Genomic DNA, 6,520 nt, shown 5'->3' on the forward strand with positions numbered 1-6,520 from the left:
ACAGGCCCTTCAGCCCACAATGTTGTGCCGACCACTGATCCTCATGTATACACCCTCAAATTTCTGTGACCATATGCATGTCCAGCAGTCTCTTAAATGTCCCCAATGACCTTGCTTCCACAACTGCTGCTGGCAATGCATTCCATGCTCTCACAACACTCTGTGTAAAGAACCCACCTCTGACATCCACTCTATACTTTCCTCCTACCAGCTTAAAACTATGACCCCTCATGTTAGTCATTTCTGCCCTAGGAAATAGTCTCTGGCTATCGACTCTATCTATGCCTCTCCTTATCTTGTATAACTCAATTAGGTCCCCTCTCCTCCTCCTTTTCTCCAATGAAAAAAGTCCGAGCTCAGCCAACCTCTCTTCATAAGATAAGCCCTCCAGTCCAGGCAGCATCCTGGTAAACCTCCTCTGAACCCTCTCCAAAGCATCCATATCTTTCCTATAATAGGGCGACCAGAACTGGACGCAGTATTCCAAGTGTGGTCTAACCAAAGTTTTATAGAGCTGCAACAAGATCTCACGACTCTTAAACTCAATCCCCCTGTTAATGAAAGCCAAAACACCATATGCTTTCTTAACAACCCTGTCCACCTGGGTGGCCATTTTAAGGGATCTATGTACCTGCACACCAAGATCCCTCTCTTCCTCCACACTGCCAAGAATCCTATCCTTAATCCTGTACTCAGCTTTCAAATTTGACCTATTTCCTTTCTTGAAGAGAGGAATTACTTTTGACTCTCTCCAGTCCTCAGGTACGACTCCAGTGGAAAGCGAGGATGCAAAGTTCTTCGCAAGTGGTGAATCAATTGCATTTCTCGTTTCCCAAAACAGCCGAGGACAAATCTGGTCTGGGCCTGGAGACTTGTCAATCTTACTGTTTGACAAAATTCTCAGCACATCAGCTTCCTCTATCTCTATCCATTCCAGCATGCACACCTGCTCTTCAAAGGTTTCATTCACTACAAAAGTTCTTCAGGGACTTATTATTAATAGCCTCCACCTATAACAAACATTAACTAAAAATGTTTTTGTTTCTTTTTCAACCTGAACGCTCACTCACAACTTGCTCCATATTTGTGCCCAGATTTTTTTCAATGTGGCAAGTTCTCAATTTCTGCTCTGTTTCCAAGTTAAAGGAATACGTTAATTTAAGAAAACCTGCTGCGTTACCCAGTGAATCGTTACTGAATAGCAGAAACCTGAACCTGGTTCACTGTCTGAATTGTATACGATGAAAATATGGCTGAAAAGGAAACAAAAAGTTTTAATAGATTTGAAAAAACGCAAGTGACACCTTGAAGGACCTTTGCTTTGTCCTTAGCGGACTTTACTATGGAGGATGGCAGTATGGAGTGTGCCTCTGAGTTCAGAGGGTGGACGCACTGGATACTGCAAAGGTGATTGGCCCTGACAACATTCCGACAATATTCCACAAGACTTGTACTCCAGACCTCGCCACTCCCCTAGCCAAGCTGTTCCAGTACACCTAAAGCACTACCGTCTACACAACAATGTGGAAATTTGCTCAGTAATGCCCCGTACACAAAAAAACTGAAAGAAGTGAACATGCTGGAAATCAGAAACAATAGCAGAAATTGCTGGAAAAACAAATTTCCTCCCCCAACACCCCCTCCCTCCCCCACCACCAGGAACACACTCTCCCCTCCCTCCCCCACCACCAGGAACACACTTTCCCCTCCCTCCCCCCACCAGGAACACACTCTCCCCTCCCTCCCCCACCGCCAGGAACACACTCTCCCCTCCCTCCCCCACCGCCAGGAACACACTCTCCCCTCCCTCCCCCACCACCAGGAACACACTCTCCCCTCCCTCCCCCACCGCTAGGAACACACTCTCCCTTCCCTCCCCACCACCAGGAACACACTCTCCCCTCCCTCCCCCACAGCCAGGAACACACTCTCCCCTCCCTCCCCCACCGCCAGGAACACACTCTCCCCTCCCTCCCCCAACGCCAGGAACACACTCTCCCCTCCCTCCCCACCGCCAGGAACACACTCTCCCCTCCCTCCCCCACCGCCAGGAACACACTCTCCCCTCCCTCCCCCAACGCCAGGAACACACTCTCCCTTCCCTCCCCACCACCAGGAACACACTCTCCCCTCCCTCCCCCACTGCCAGGAACACACTCTCCCCTCCCTCCCCCACCACCAGGAACACACTCTCCCCTCCCTCCCCCACCATGGGGAACACACTCTCCCTTCCCTCCCCCACCACCGGGAACACACTCTCCTCTTCCTCCCCCACCACAGGGAACACACTCTCCCTTCCCTCCCTCCCCCACTGCCAGGAACACACTCTCCCTTCCAGCCCCCACCATGGGGAACACATTCTCCCCTCCCTCCCCCACCACAGGAACACACTCTCCCTTCCCTCCCTCCCCCACTGCCAAGCAGAAACGTTGATTCAGACGCGCTGGACACTTTGAAGCTGCCGAGCTCTCCACAGAAATTCGCTTACAACAAGTAGTATCCATTGCATGAATAGAGTAAATAGACAAGATTGTTTCCCTGGGGTGGTGGCATCCAGAACTAGAGGGCATAGGCTTAGGCTGATAAGTTTAAAAGGGATCTAAGAGGCAACTTTTCCACGTAACGGATGGTACGTGTATGGAATGAGCTGCCAGAGGAAGTGGTGGAGGCTAAAACAATTACAACATTTAAAAGGCATCTGGATGGGTGTATGAATAGGAAGGTTTTAGGGTGATATGGACCAAGTGCTGGCAAATAGGATATCTAGTTGACATAGTTGAGTTGGAACAAAGCATCTGTTTCTGTCCTGTACACCTCTATGACTCTATGACACATCTGCAACTTAAAGCAAGGGACTAACCTCAGGAATATTCATTGACCTTAAAACAAAAAACATTCCCTCAGCTTGTCTTATAACAACAAGAAAGAAAGGCCCAAGGAACATCATTGGACCATTGTAGGAAGACAGTCATATAGCAGCAATGTTCCTGATGTAAATATATCCCTTACTTAAAAAACAGAAGGCTGGCTGTGACTCTGGATGGATTCAGCACTCAAAACCCTGTGGTGACTCTGTAACCCAAGCAGTGGTGGTGGTCAAGTGACGTCCCGTTTCGCGCCCCGGAAGAGTGCGGGCGGTCATGTGATGTTCCGTTTCGCGCCCCGGAAGAGGGCAGGCAATCACGTGATGCTCCGTTTCGCGCCTCGGAGGTGGGTCGAGGAGGTCATGTGATGCTCCATTTCGCGGGCAAAAGAAGGTCACGTGAGGTCGGACATCTAGGAATGCGAGGAGGCGTGAAATGGAGTCAGAGCAACACCCAATCAGAAGATAATTCTACCTCAGTGTTTATATGATGTTTTTTATGGTATAAAAGACTGGGGCAGGGACAAAACGAGGTCTTTCTTTTTGAACTGGCACACGTTGTAGTTTGTCAGGGACAAAGAGGTTTAGACCCAGAGCTCTGAATGCCTTGTCCACTTACTGTGTAAAATAAATTAAGAGTGTGAGACCGAATATCTTCTCCTATTGCTTCATTTAAAAGAACACGCAGGACTTGGCTCCCACATAGAAGAAAGTAAATTTAAATTGGTAGATTGAGCCAAAGTCCAACAAATTGGTGAGCCTGACGTGATGAAGACGGAGAAGTGACGGAAAGAGGGAAAAATAGAAACAACGGACAACTGACGTTTGATGACAACAACAAGCGGCGCCGCATAAAAAAGGTGAGCAGACGCCTGTTTATATCGAAGTTCTGCAATTGGAGATACTAAATTGATTGTTGTCATTATACTGCACGTGTCCTAGTAATAGTAAGTGGACAAAGTATTGATAAGGTACGTACAGGTTTAAAGTCCCTTGGGGTTAGAGTCCCCATAAAAGCAGCAAGGTACGTAAATGTGAGGAGGTTTAAAGTCCATGGAGCAGGATCTCATAAAAGCAACGCTCACAAATTTTGATGTATGATTGATGTTTTGTAAGTTTTAGAAATTATATTGGGGAATGTACGGAGGGTGGTAGAAAAGCCAGTAGCGTTTTGAAAACCAAGACGGTGGTGTTTCAGTGAGAGAGAGTTGGTAGTGGAGACCAAAAACTGCTGATAAATCTCGCTGAAAGGGTCAGTTGCTTGGGTGTATTTCATCCAAACTGACCAGCCACCGGCTTTGTCTTTGATTGGGTTGGTTGTTTGATTATATTTATACCTAAACTAACTGACTACTGGACGGGAGGATTAAAACAAAAATACATAAAATGGAAGGGGAGTTTGATAAAGAGTGTGAAGAATATGGAGGGTGTTCTTCCGATTTAATGTTGCCCATAAAACAGCAGTGGGGTAAAGCCAGAAGTCAGTTAGTCAGTGGGCTTGCAAAGAATAAACAAAAAACAATGATGGAGAAATATGATAAGATTTGGGAGGAATTACAGAAACAAGGCAAAGTCCCTAAAGATGAGGAGAAGAAGAAATTGTCACTGTTTTTAGGAAAAGCAGAAGAGCGAGCTAAATTAGAAGTAGAAGAGCACATGAAGGGAGAGAAAGGGTCAATATTAGTTAGAAGAAAGTGGACAAAAGAAGATGCGGGGAAAGAAGAGAGGAGGATTCATCTGCACAACATGACGTTAGCCTGTATGGCGGTAGAAACATTACAAAAGAGAGTAGGTGGGACCTTTACAACAGATTTGACAAAGGAGATAGAAAAGGCAGGACCATCTGCGCCATTATATCCTAAGTTGCCTGTGGTACAATCACCGCCCCCATATCCTGTAATACAAATGCCACTTATGTATGTTTAAGAAGGGGTGTGAGACATGCGAGAAGTAGGAACAAGAGAGTACAATGTAGTAAAACAGAGACTGGCGGAGGCTGTAGAAGAAAGCATTAGAAAAGTAGAAAAATTAACATTAGAAGTTGATCAGAGGGTTAAGGAAGCGGAGGAAGCAAATAGGGTGACAATGATGCACAGTAGGAATAAAGAACAGCTAAAACAGGGGAGATGTTTTCCAGTGCAGGAGCCAGATGCTCATTCAACACCATATAGTGCTGAGAATGAAAAGAGGGGAAGATTACATGATTCAGGTCAGTTATTGGATGATGGGTTCTCAGACAGAAGAAGGAGAGATTTGAGGGAAGAACAGGATAGAGAGAAATTGGATGAGGAGGAGTCTAAAAGTAGTATAGATATTGAGGACGAAGAATCCTTGACAGACGATGATCCAAACACCTACCCAGTCACCTTGAAAGGCTCACTTACAATGCATACCGAACATGGCCCTTCACTGAAGCCCCTCCCTGAACCAAGTTATAACTTGCGTCAAAGAGACACATTGCGACAACCTATAAAGTATCAGCACCACCAAATGCCATTAATTTACAGAGGCTCTTATCTGGGGAATGTTTATCAGCCTTTCACATATACTGATATGAATTGTATCCTGGATAGAATGCCCCCACCCATAGAGGGAGGTGGGCCCTGGATGACAAAATTTTCTCAATATACACTAGGTCACAAGTTAGCTATGGGCGACTGGAGAGCATTGTTGGGTAAGCAATTGAGTATGTGGGAAATACAGCAGATTGAAGCGTCTGTGGGGACCACCTTATTACCTGATTCGGACCCGTTTGCGCAGCATGCCACCTGTGTGGGGAGGGCAATGAGGGAGAGATTCCCAATTCCACCAGGAGCGATGCACTCACTCATCTTCACAATGAAGGAGGGTGAGGATATGCCTGCCTTTTTGGCTAGGTGTAAGGACACATGGACAGACGCTGTGGGGAGCCATCCAGGATCGGGTCAGTTACAGACCACGTTATTTAGGAACGCAGTAATGGCAGGGATGCCTAAGGAAGTAAAAGAGGCAATGGAGACTAATCCTGACATCCCAGGTTGTTCTACAGAACAGTGGGAAAAACATTTGACGCACCACATGAAGCGTTACAGGACAAAACAGGATGAAGATAAACAGAGTAATGAGTCAGCTCAAGTGCAGTTGTTGAAGTTACAGCTCGATGAGGCTAGGAGGAAGGCTAATGATATAAAGAAGGCCTCCGCCTCCCAAAAGACGACTAATCAGATGGTTCAGCGGCCGTGGCCACAAAGCAACCCGCTGAGTTTAGACCCAACACCTGATTGGATGCCACCATACCCCAAATATGGGGGCAGACCTCTAGGTGTACCAGGAGGAATGCGTGGTAGAGGAAGGGGCTGCGGAGGATTTAGAGGTCAGCCACTCAACACCTGTTTTGAATGTGGCCAACCCAGGAATTGGAGAAGGGATTGTCCCATGTTCTGGGGAACCCAGGGAGGCCAGGGATTGATCCGAGGACGGTATCTCCGTGCAAGTCAGCCTCCTTTCCAACAGGCTGTTCAGCCTTATCAAGTCCCAAATGCAGCTGCAGCCCCGGTGCAAGGACAGTACCCCCAAACTATGCTGGAAGGGCAGGGGTATGAATATTGACGGGGCCCGAGAACCCAGGGGCATGTGGGGTTGGCAGACCCCTATATGCAAATGAGGGTAATGGACAAG

The sequence above is a fragment of the Chiloscyllium plagiosum genome, unplaced genomic scaffold (assembly GCF_037043375.1).
Source record: "Chiloscyllium plagiosum isolate Xiang-an unplaced genomic scaffold, Cpla_swu_hap1 HiC_scaffold_6, whole genome shotgun sequence".
Classification (NCBI taxonomy): domain Eukaryota; kingdom Metazoa; phylum Chordata; class Chondrichthyes; order Orectolobiformes; family Hemiscylliidae; genus Chiloscyllium; species Chiloscyllium plagiosum.